This window comes from Dipodomys merriami, unplaced genomic scaffold (genome assembly GCF_024711535.1).
Source record: "Dipodomys merriami isolate MVZ:Mamm:240054 unplaced genomic scaffold, mDipMer1.0.p SCAF_17, whole genome shotgun sequence".
NCBI lineage: Eukaryota > Metazoa > Chordata > Mammalia > Rodentia > Heteromyidae > Dipodomys > Dipodomys merriami.
In genome coordinates this window covers 15971240-15984436 of record NW_027203048.1, presented here as the reverse complement: position 1 = coordinate 15984436, position 13197 = coordinate 15971240, and positions in this window count along the sequence as shown.

Genomic DNA, 13197 nt, shown 5'->3' with positions numbered 1-13197 from the left:
TAATAAAATTAATTATTAAGAACAATAAAATACCTTATTTTTTCCCAAAGTGTGTTTGAATGAGAAATATGAAATCAAAGATGGTAGTTATTTCTATATAATGCATCTTACACATCACTGAGCATTTTAGGCAAAGTGCATGCGACCTTTTGGTTAGACAGTTTTGGGCAAAATTATCAAACTAAAATATTCACAGAGTACAGAATGTTGGTTGATTAACTAAAGCTGGCACATTTTATGTAAAATTTGTCTGATACACTAGATATTCTGCATAATTCACGTTCATCAAATCTTTTAGTATAGAAGAAATACCAATGCTCCCAGACATTCAAATTAATTTTGTGAATTCATTAGTGTCCCAACATTTCATGTATTAAAAAGTTCTCTGTGGAACTATGGCTCAAAATGGTAGATCAATAGCCTTGAGTAAGAAAGCTGAGGCACAGATCGCAGGCCCTGAGTTCAAGCCCCACGACCAACCAAACAACCATTCCCTAAAGAAAAACTCAGACTTTCACATAAATCTGCAAGATTGTTCTCTTAATAGCAATAATTTTGTAATAAGGAAATTAATATTAGATTTTTAATACAATTGAATATTGAATTGTATTGTAGAATTGGAATATATAAGATTTCATTGGGAGAAACAGACTATGTTGATCTTATGAAGAAAGACAAGATTTTGCTGTGTGTGCTGATTAGCTGAAGCATCAGAAAGATTAAAAATGACCTTAAAGTTCAATGGTTGAAGCAGATGATGAAGCTAATACAGAGAAACCAAACACTTCTCTATTTTTCTTCTATTGCTTCTCTATTGCTCTTTTTTGTGAGCAATGTCACCATTATCCAGAGCAGTCATTGGCTCAGGAATGCATCTAGTACGTGATAGTCTCTTTTGCTGTCATACTTCTCTACTAACCTTCAAAAGTTTCCTGTTTTTTTCTTTTCCCCAAAGATTCTACTAAACCATTTCCAAGAAAAGACATTAGAATAAAAAAAATAGTTTTTGTGCCATCTCACTTGAAGCAAGAGAGAATTAAATGTAAGCAGTGGTGTTTGAGGGTTGAACGAAAGCAAAATAAACTGATGGGAAATTAAGATTTGATCTGGAACTGGTTGGTACCTCTAGCCTATAATTCTAGCTATTCAGGAGGCTGAGTTGGGAGGAACATGATTCAAAGCCAGCCCTGACAGAAAGCCTGTGAGATTCTTTTTTTTTTCTTTTTTTCTTTTAATATGTTTTTTAATTGTAAAACTACTGTACAGTTACATGAGCAAGGTAATGAGTACATTTCCTATTGAGCATTGTTGCCTCCTCCTTTGTTTTTGCCCTACCATCCCACCTCCACAACTATACATTCCCCTCCCCATTGCCTAAATTGTAAAGTTCATTTTTCAACATAGCGTCTTGTACATCTCATTGTTACAATGGGTCAACCTGTATCCTTATTTAAGCATTTTGGGTTTTTTTCCCCTTACCCTACCCTATTAGAGAAGTGTATATACAAGATGTAGGGCACCAACATCAAATACAGTGAAAACAGGGGTTATACCATGGGGGAGGAACATACAAAGAAACAAAAAAAAAATCACATGGTACATTACAAATCTGTTAGAAACAATAGCAAGTAAGAAAGAAAAAAAACACTTGTGTCCCTTGGGGTTTGTTTCACTTAACATCATCTTATCTGGTCATATGCACATAGCTTTTGACCTTTTCTGCTTGTCCCAGACATATTTTATCTCCAATTAATCATAGTAAAAGCCAGAAGTGGAGCTGTGGCTCAAGTGGTAGAATGCTAACCTTGAGCAAAAGGAGCTCAGGGACAGCACCAGGCCCAGAATTCAAGCCCCAGCACTGACAAAATAAATAAATAAAAAGAAAGAAAGAAAGAAAAAGAAATTAAGATTTGACTTCCCAGCTATCAATCAAATATACAAATATATCAAATCTTATGCTTGGATGAAAAAAAATCAATACTGAAGAGGTACAGTCAATATACAGCTTCATACTGTCACCCAGAAAACAAAAGGCACAAGGATTTGGCAGCAAGTTTTGGCATGACAAAAGCTTACCCCAACAGTAGTATTCTGTATGGCTATACAACAATATCCAAATAAGTAAATTAAAATTAGTATTATTTGTAGAATTAATTTCAGGTTTTTAAAGTTTTCATCATAAAAGTCTTTCACTTCTTTAGTTAACTCTTAGGTATTTTATTTTTTATGGGGCTATTACAAAAGGAGTTGCTTTCCCGATTTCAGCCATGCTCTTCTCATTGTTGGCATACAGACAAGCCATTGATTTTTGAGGGTTATTTTTATATCTGGCTACTTTGCCAAAGTTCTGGATCAGCTTGAGTAACTTGGAAGTTAAATTTTTTGACTTGAGTTGCACTCATCTATTTGTGTGGGGTCTATGCTACTGTCTGGCCTTTATAGATATGGGTGATGACTACTACAAACAATATGTAAAAATATTTCATCACACAAGTTTTCCCAGCTATCCATTTTACTACCTCACCCACATGCACTCAAAATGTTATGGTTGTTTTTTTCTCATTCAGCATTATTCCTCCAAATTTCATCCTGGTTTTTGTAGGGATCAACAGCTGGGTCTCTTGCATTACTGAGAAATATTTTGTAGTATTGAGGTACCACAGTCAGCTGTACCTCTCCAATTTGGAAGGACATTTGTAACCGCGCTAGAGGCATTAACATGAAATTTCTATATCAATATTATTACTATGCCCATTTGTGTGTGAACGCAGGTGTTGAATTCTCTGCTATAAATGTGCCAAATGATGCTCCTAGATCACATGGCAATTATGTGTCCAGATGTATATGTAACTGCACATGGTTTTCCAGAGCAGTTATATCATTTTGTGACTTCAATAGCAAACAATGAGACACATCTACATCTGTAAATCTGTATCCTCACAGTTGTCCTAAGTATATGCTCAAAAATGTCAAACTTGATAGATGTAACACACTTTTAAAAACTTTATAGGGTGGAGCAAACATAATTGTCTACTTCAATAAACAATCTGGCCATTTTGAACACAGTAGAAAAAGAACTACTTGTTTTCCAATGACAAAAAAGTGGATATAATTATTACAAAGTTGCTAGGCACTGATAGCTCACACCTATAATCCTAGCTACTCAGAACACTGAAATATGAGGATCTTGGTTTGAAGCAAGCCCAAGCAAGCATCTTTACAGTAAAATAAAATTTAAAAATCCCCAAACTTGAAAGTGGAGCTGTGGCTCAAGCAGTAGAGCATCAGCCTCCTGAGTAGCTAGGATTACAGGCATGAGCCACTGGCACCTGGTGGACTTACAAGTTTTATATGAAATAAGATATTGTGGTCTAATAAAGGAAGCTAAATTGTATACATGTGGCAGGAAACAGTTCTGTTGCCCATAACTGCACATACAGAGCAACAAATGTGCCATAGAAGAAACCATGAAATTCTGTGTTAAAATATACCAGTACCTCTTTTTTTCCCATTCCTAGGGCTTGAACTCAGGGTCTAAGCTTCTTTTGCTGAAGGCTAGCACTTTAGCACTTGAGCCACAGTGCCACTTCTGGCTTTTTTTGTTTATGTGGTACTAAGGAATTGAACCTAGGGCTTCATACATGCTAGGCAAGCATTCTACCACCAAGCCACATTCCCAGCCATGCCAATACCTTTCTATACCTAATGTATATAAATGGAGGCAAGATCAATATTCCTTTTAATTATTTTGCATGTTTTTAGATGGATATATGAGCCACAAGAAAAAAAAAAGAAAACAGTACCCATTTTTGGAAGCAAATTGTCTACAATATAGACTTACCTTTTATTATGACATAAGAATAAGAGAGCAAAACTGTTTTTCAACTCCTACAACTCCCAAATAGGACATTGCTTTTGCAATTGTTAAGAAATCACCCAGAAAATTGCAAATGCTACTGAAAAAGCAGCATCAGCTTATTTTAAATTGCTGAGCTAAGAGGTTTTACAACTAATACAAGAAACAGGTGTTTTTTTATGATAGCCTTGGTTACTGCAATAATACAAAAGCATTTCAAAAATAAAAGTATTTTATTAATACTAAATAATTCCAATAATGATGATATAATGACCAATTAGAGGCAATCCATTTTACTTATAGTCTATGGTAATGTGGAAATCTTCAGGAATAATGTTTTTTTGTAAAATGTTGATGATGTCCATGTATTAATGCTTTCATATTGCCTTGGAATATGTAAAAAGCAATAGCACATAAAATGTTACATCAATTTTATTCTATTAATTGTTCCCATAAACTCTTACAGGGTGTTATTGCAGAACTCTCTCAATGACCCTATTTTATGCTGACTATATTTTGAGTATCATTGCTTATTCATTACAACTTTTGTCTAGTTCCATTTTGAGTTGGTGCTGTATGAAGGCTTACCTTAGGCAAAATAATGAACTTAATAAAAAATAACTGGTGCATTTCCCCCTCACCAAATGCAATGTGTCAAATTCCTTTCATTTAACTATTAGTAAAATCTCTGAAATGATCTTTATGAATTACCTCATTTTTGCTGTTATTTATTAAAGCAAACAGTGGAAGATTTAACTATTTCTCTGCCATTTGTTTGATTTTCTCCTAGCTTTCCTATCTCATATCTGTATCTCATCCTGTTCTCATTTTATTCCTTCTTTGTCTCTAATTCATGAGGGACTTAGAATTCCTGCCTTGCTTTTATATACCTGCACACTTTTATTACAAGATCTTTGTATGGAAGTCCTGTTACAAGGGTTTTGCCTTTTCATCAATGTCTTCATGTGGCATACAATTTATTTAGCTGTCTGTGTATTTTTTTCCATAGGATTTTGCTTTTCCTGCTACTGAGGCTGGAGCTCAGAGCCTCAACCTGTACACTACCACTTGAGCCATGCTTCTAGATTATTATTTTTTGTTGATGATTTTGGAGATGGAGTCTTCAAGATTGTTCTGATCTGACTAGACTTGAACCACAGTCCTCCAAATCTCAGCCTCTGGATTAGGTAGAATTATAGGTATCAGCTCCCTGTGTCCACTTTGGGAAAAAAAAATTAATGCCTGCCTATCGTACAATTATAAGTTTATATCATAATAGAATGAGTCAAATCCCAAATAGTATGTGCTTGGTAGGTTTATATTTTTCATTAGCTTAAAATAATGCTAAAATGGAAGTGGCACTGTAGCTCAAGCGGTAGAGCGCTAGCCTTGAGCTGAAGAGCTGAGGGACAGTGCCTAAGCCCAGAGTTCAAGCCCCACAACCGACCAAAAAAAATGCTAAAGTGAGCTATCTTAATAAATACAGCTCATTTTTTTTGTTTTTAGGGAGACTTGTTTGAAATGTAATATTCAGGAATAACAATTCTCTTTTGAAAAATAGTTGCAGATATTCATTGATGCACATGTGAGCATCTCACAAAAGAAAACAAACAACAACAAATGTAGGTATCTGGCAGCAAGATGAGCAATTTCAATTTTCCTCACACTTGCCAAACTAAGACACTATAGTTTTTTTAATTAAATATAGCATTCACATTAAGTCCTGAATCTCAAGACTTAATTCTACTGTTTGATTATGTTCAGGTTTGAATTTTCTACACACATGCTATTAATTATTCAATATCTATTACTTAATGCACATGGAGTGATTGCAGATAAAAATAATGTTCAGCACATTTCAAAATCTAGAAGGAGGATAGTGACAATGTTCACTATAAATAAATGATAAATGTTGGATGCCTTGGGGACAAGTTTAATCTTGAACATTACATGACTTATGTATGTTTTCAAACATTAGCTATAGCTTGCTAATATGTGTTATCTTTTATGTTTTCCTATATTAAATTAAATGTATGTATCTATTATTCTGGGATTTATCTTTGTTTATTATGTCTGTACTCTAGTTTCAATAAAATCATAAGATTATGAATGTTATTTTGACAGCAAAGTATGATGAAAATGAATTTTTAAAAGAAACAAAATATTCCATGAATGGAGATAATTGGCATTATGGGGTGGGAATATGAGACAAAAGAAAAATGGATAAATTATGAATCATGGATAAATACATGAGATTTCAATCAACTAACTTGGAAGAAGATGAAGAGGATAAACCATTACGTCCCTCAGGAGACCAAGGTCTGAGGATCCAAGTTTGAAGCTGGCCCAAGCAGAAAAGTCCCAGTGAGATTCTTATCTCTAATTAACCACTTAAAAACCATACATGGAGCTGTGGCCCAATGGGTAGAGCACTAAAGAGGCTCAGGGACAGCACCCAAGCCCTAAGGCTAAGCCCCACAACCAGCAAAAATTAACAAACAAACAAAAAGGCGTTAAGTGGTAGAAGAATGAGTCTAGGATAAAGATCATGAATTTATCATTTGAAGTGGGAAGTTTAATATAATTGTCATATACTTGAGAAGACAAAATTTAATTATTTATAAATTTAGGCCCAACAAACATCCCTATTTATAAACCCTCTTAATGAAGTGGTTCCCATAACAGAATATATCCTGTACATCACAACAGCTCATCACTACGCAGAGCAACATGACTTAGGCTTGATTACTGATATGAGAAAAAGTCAGCATATAATTTTCAAAAATAGAATTTTCATCTTGTCTCCTCATGTTTAGATCAGGTAATTATATTTGTAGTCTGTCCGTGAGTTTGGATAATTAAAAACAAGGCAAATCATCCTATAAAGATGTAACCCAAGGGGATTTTAAAAAAATATCCCATTCTGCTCAAAAGCTTTCATACCCTTCCAATGGCAGAAAATAAGTCACCTTTCACACTTAGATATGGTGGCTGTGTAAACAATGGTAGGCATTTTGTAATCCTGTTATATTATTCTGTTCCATGCCTCTTGCCACAAACATCATACCCCAGAAACATAGTCTACTGCAATGGAGAAATGGGTGAATTTGCAAAATCTACCAAAAAAGTATGAAATCTAAATACATAATGGAAATGGCCCCAGTTCTGTCAATTATCAAGTAGTATCTGGGAAATATGTGCTTTAACCAAAGTGGTAATTTGCAAGGCATCTGCCAAAGAAGAATAGATAGACAACAGGATGGACAACAGAAGAACAAGTGTAGTAGGTAAGTCTGTCTACCATTTGGAATTTAGGTTCTGCCCACATCAGATGATGGAGGCTCTTGAGAAGGAGTGGATTAGAAGCAGAATCTAGCAATAAGAAAATAAGTGCAGAAGTTCATAAAATCATCCATTCTTGCGAATACAGAAAGCCAGAATGTTCCAGTATGAATGGCATTGATTCTGGGGTCCAGAATCAACTTTCTCTGGCATCACTACTGACATCTCTAGTTGATGAGGAAAACAGAACAAAGGAATGCCATAAATAATAAGGCATTATGTGATGAGGGGATTAAAACAACCTTTGTTGCATTTTACATTGCACAAAAAAGTTATAATGAATCTTTCTAAATGTAACAAGATACAAAAGGTGGAAAGCCCACAATCTATACACTTACAGCCAAGAGCTTGGAAGAGGCAAAACCTTAGAATGATTCTACAAAATAGATTTTTATGCTCTTTTGTTTTCATTTCAAAGGGTGCTAGCTATACTAAACAGGCTGCAATTTTGATAGGCATATTTCTACACTGGTATCTCTAAGTACCTTCATTTCTCCTTGGAATGGTGTTGTATACTGAAGTGTAAATGTTTCCAGTGTTATCACTATAAATACACTCTTATATGTAACATTATCATTCTTTTATTGCTTTTTGGTGACTGTTGAATCATTTCTTTTTCGATATAGCCTATCTATTTTCCAAATAGGTCTTCTAGTAAATCAGTGATATAGTTTTATTTTTCCAATGTAGGCTTAAGATTCTTATTGATTACTTCTGTAAAAGCAAGAATCTACAAATTGCATTAGCTGAAAAGATCAATGGCCCATTAGACTGGCATTTAATAAAGACCTATACTAGATGCTTCAGTGGAAGGCCAGAAAAAAAATTACCTTTCATAAAGCACCTGTCCAATTGTTCAATATCACACTACAGGGGAAAATTTTTTCCTAACTCCAGCTGGTTATCATTTTATGCTTTGAAACACAAGAATTGACGGTCCTTGTAATTTTAGCCTGGCTTGTAAAACTGCACATAGTTTATTATTTATATTCACATAAATGCCCATTCTATTGTTTTACTCTTTCTAAGATATTGGCCACCATAATTTCCATGAGCCAATAGCAGCCTTCAAGAAAATACTTTAAAAGTGATTTCTGCAAGAAATGAAAAAATTGGAGAATAAATGACACAGAAAATACAGGATAAGTCTTCCAGATGTTAATTTTTTTTTCAGATGGCCCCCACCTCAAATGTGAGATGAATGAATGCAGGGCAAATAAAGGACAGTCATGGAAATCGTATTCTTAATAATATTATTCTTAATTTGTATTCTTAATAATATTCTTAATAATATTATTTATCCCCAGTGCCCTTTTGTACTGACAGTGTGACCTGCTTTTTTATTTTGCTTGACTCCTTACATAATATTTGTGTTTCATTCTTATCTTGCCATAAGAGACTAGAGATATACTTTCATAGTAAAAGTACTGGAATTTATTGACCCAGCATTGGTTAAGGGCCACCCTCACACGGCTAGAGAAATCCTTTCCCTTTCATGAGATTCACAGGTATTCTGCACCTTGCTATATATATTATCTGTGTATACTTGACTTTGACCTACAAAATCTACCATGCCTAAATTCTCAAAGGATTATTTTTATCAATAGTTTCACACTACAAATTCAAGTATCCAGTAAGTCTGGTGTTGGCCCTGGGATTTCAGCATTTTATTATGCCTCCATTTCCTCTCTGTGATGGCTAATCTTTATCAGTAGGATTGGAGATTAGTAAAGAACACTTCAGCATGCATTTTTGAAGGTGTTTCAACCATTTGTACAAGAATGTTTCTGTATCTTAAAATTAAGTGTCTTGAGTAAGAAGTACATTTTAATATATTTTCCATCTCTACCTTCATATTGTATTTTAATTAAGCCAACCCATAGCACCATGAGTTCATCTCTTTCACTACAATTTAATAACATGCATAATTGTCTAGAGTACTAATCAAAGTGAACACAAATATTCAAGCTGAGTTTGTATAAAACAGCTGTTGTTCAGTCTTGAGGAAGAAAGGAGGTTCCCTGGTGTCTTCCTTAACTAATTCAGTAAAATTTCTCTAAAGCAGTAAGTTCTGAGAGGCATTTACTGTATTGGCCTTTAGCTATTGTACAATCACTTTTCATTAGAAGTTGAAATTAAACAGTTTTAAAGCAAGCATAATTTCATGGCTAACCACCCAAGAGTTAGATAGAGTGGAAACCAATATAACTTCTTTAAGACAAGGTTGTTTTTAATGCAAACGAGTTTCATCGTGTTTTGCTTTAATGGAAAGAAATGCCCTGGGAACTCTGTTGACATCAGGAGTAGCAGAAAGACCCATTTGAATGTCTAGCATGATTCATGGAAATAAAATATGGATGTGTGTAATTCAATACAAGAATTTGTGTGTATGTATATGCATAAGAAAGATTGTTAATGTCTTGTTTTCCCAGCTATTGTGAGCTCTTTGAATTTTTATCCCCAAGTACACATAGTGAAATGTGTTGGAATCAAAATTTTATATCTAAGAGCTTATAAATCTTATGTAGATCTTTGATATACATATGCACACTGAAAAAGATCCTTTTATAAATTTATTTTAATGCTTTTAGTATTATATTGCATAATTTATCTGTTTTTCAACTTCATAGGAGATAACCTAGGAAGTTTAATAATAAATTACCTTAGTCACAAGAAACATTAGGTATTGAATTTTAGTCATATTTCAACATGTGAAAAATATATACACAGTTAAATTGTTTCATTCATTTATAATGATGTGAAAACATTTGTTGTTCCTAAGTATGATATGTAACCCAATGTTTTTAATTTGATTCAGCAACATATAATTAACTAGGACTAGACCCCATTGTTTACTTTGAATAACTAAGCTTTCCATATAAGTACAAAGTATGATAAATAAGAGCAATATTTATTTTTATAAAAATATGATTTTTATAACTGTGTCTCAAATTGCATATCTTAAAAGATACTTAAATTAAAATAGTAGCAAATAATATTAAACTTTACCATGCCTCATGGATACAAAAGTATACAATTAGCTGACCCTAGAAGCTAATGACTGTAATCCTAGCTACCCATGAGGCTGAGATCTGAGGATCATGGTTTAAAGCCAACCCAGGTTTGAAAGTCCATGAGACTCTTATCTCCAATTAACCACAGAAAACTGTAAGTGGTGCTGTGGTTCAAGTGGTAGAGAGCTTGCCTTAAGCTGAAGAGTTCAAGGACAATGTTCAGGGCCAGCGTTCAAGCCCTATTACAAACAAAGAAAAGCCTATAATTGCTCATCTAATATGGTGTTATAAAGTATTATATTTTGAAGATCAAAAATGTCCTCTCAAATATCAAATAATTTTTCAAAGGATTTCTAGCTACATTATCTAATTAATGAGTGTTGGCAGTAAGATTTAAATCTGTTTCTAAATGGTAGTAAAATATTATATTATCATTTGTTCAGTTTATTTTTCTTTGTAGGCCTTTGGTAAAAAATATTACACTTAGTGGTAACAGATACTATGCAGCAATCATGTTTTTACACACAAAATTTAAAATAATCTTGTGAATTCCCTGGTTACATTTAAAGTTTGTTTTTGTTTTTACTCTAATGCTTCTCAGAATATTTAATGCTTTAATGAGCAATGTACATTTCAGAAGAGATAAATAAGTGATATTTCCTAAGCAAATGTGAAAAGGGATCTTTTTTCCAAAGGAGGTCATTTTCTGTGGACTATAATTTTGTATATTTTCTGTCCTGCTAAACTATTGAGAAATGATAGATTTACCAATTAGATCAATGTATAGCTTGCATATGTGGTTCAGTAAGTACCCACTGATCAAGTAATTAGAGTAAATGCAGAATATGAATGAGAGCACTTTTGGATTTCTGCCAGTGTCTTCTTCAGTTCCCAGACTTTCCTTCTGTATCTTCCTATAACTGAGGTATTAATTACTAACTTACAAGCTCAGCCTTCCCCTTATCCTTGGGATGAAACCTCAACTTCATCTAGCTCACTCACCCAATATTCTACACCAGTACAGACACTACCACTGTGCTATGTTAACTCCTTTCATACCTTGCCCAGGATGGACAGCTTGGTGCCCACACAGACCTCCAATCTGAATCTTTGCTTTATATTACAAGTTAAATGTGTGTGTCCTTCCAAAATCAGTATGATGAGCTCATCATCAGTGTGATAGAACTGGGAGGTGGGGCCTTCAGGAGACATTTGGGTAATGAGGGGGGCCCTCATGACTGGGATTTTCCTTTCTAAACCAAGCTCCAAAGAACTCTCTGACATTCATGCCATGTACTTGCTACACAGAAACCAGACAGCCACGTATGAACCAGAAGGCGAGTCTCTCCAGACCTGCAGCTACTGCCAAATTGACTTTGGGATTTCTTAGCCTTCAGTATGGTGAGAAATAAATCTTTGTTACTTCTGCATACCCAACCTATGGTAGATATTCTTTTATAATAATCTGAAATGCACAGATATTCATAGTCATGCACACAGCTGTATCTGAGAGCAATCCTTTCAGGTAAAAAAATCTACGATGGTGGTCCAATTTGGTCTAACTATACTTGAATTTATCAAATAAACACAAATCAAGTCCCACCAGTTTATAGTTTTCAAATATCTTTCCTAGTTGACCTTGTGTTCTCAGTTTCTCCAGAGGACAACATGGAAATATAGTCTTCATTTCTATCCCGGATTTACACTCATTCATTAGTTCCAAAGGACATTTTACTACCAGTAGTCTATTGCAATTGGTTCTTCTTCTTTTTTTTTCTTGATACTTATTGGAACTTACAAATTTCTTGAAGCTATTTCTCAATCCTGTCCAAAGGCCTACTTATTCTCCTCCATTTTCCCCTTCTGGGAATGGAAGCCCAGCTTTTAACATTTTAGGATTTCTCAGATTTCTCTCGTGATCCTCACCACACCACATTTGTTCGGACTTGGAACTCAGAAGTTGTTCAAATAGTAAGTATTGAGGCAGTCAGGACCCACAGTTACCTCCAAAGTATCATTGGGACCAGGCAGAATTTCAACTGTTGTTCACAGTTTGTATTTAGGTACATTATGTTCCCTGGTTCTCTGTTATTTGACAAGCTCCTTCTCACAGGACTGTTTCAATTACTCTTTTACGCTAGCTATTTGAGGCAGGCACCTTAGAAGCAAGCCTACCACCACAATGGCATTCAGGCAAGTGATTCATTTTCCTGGCTCGCCCATTAGTCCAGGAATCGCAGTCTTATTCTATTTCAAGGAATTTATGATAAGAGGTACCTGCTTTAAAATACTCTAACAGCCTGAACCCTGCAGGTTGCCAGGAATTTAGAACATACTTTACAACTGCTCATTTACATCAGTGCCACAATAAAATCAATTTTTGGAAGGAAGTGGATGATTGGGAGATAGCAGGGGCAGAACAGAAGATATTAAAATTCAAGCAGCCTGCCTGTGAAAAATTGATATTTGATGACGAATACAGGAAATAAAGATCCCTGATGAACCACAGGCTTTTCAATAAAAATAATTTTGGAGATTATAATTTTCCTTGTTCTCCACATATAGACTAAATATTATACATTAAGTTTTACATAATCGCTTATTTTTATTTAAACACTGGAAGGCAGATATAGCTAATCTGAATATCTTAAGAATAAGAAGTGCTCAGAAGTCAATGGATTGATCTAAAGACACAAATTATTGTTTGGAGTTTACTCTTAAATGTGCATTATTTCTACAACAAATACCACATCACCAGCAAAGCCAATATATATTCAAGAAGATACTTTATATTAAACATTAAAAGAATTGTATTTAACTATCTTAATGATCACTTCTGAGATTTTGCCACTGGTCTGGAAAAGTTATAATTTATATTGATTATAACAGAAATGCCTATGTATATTGACCTAACATTAAAACATATGGAAAAGAATAAAAAGAGAGCCATGCAAAATAATTACAAATGATAACCAATTAGTTACA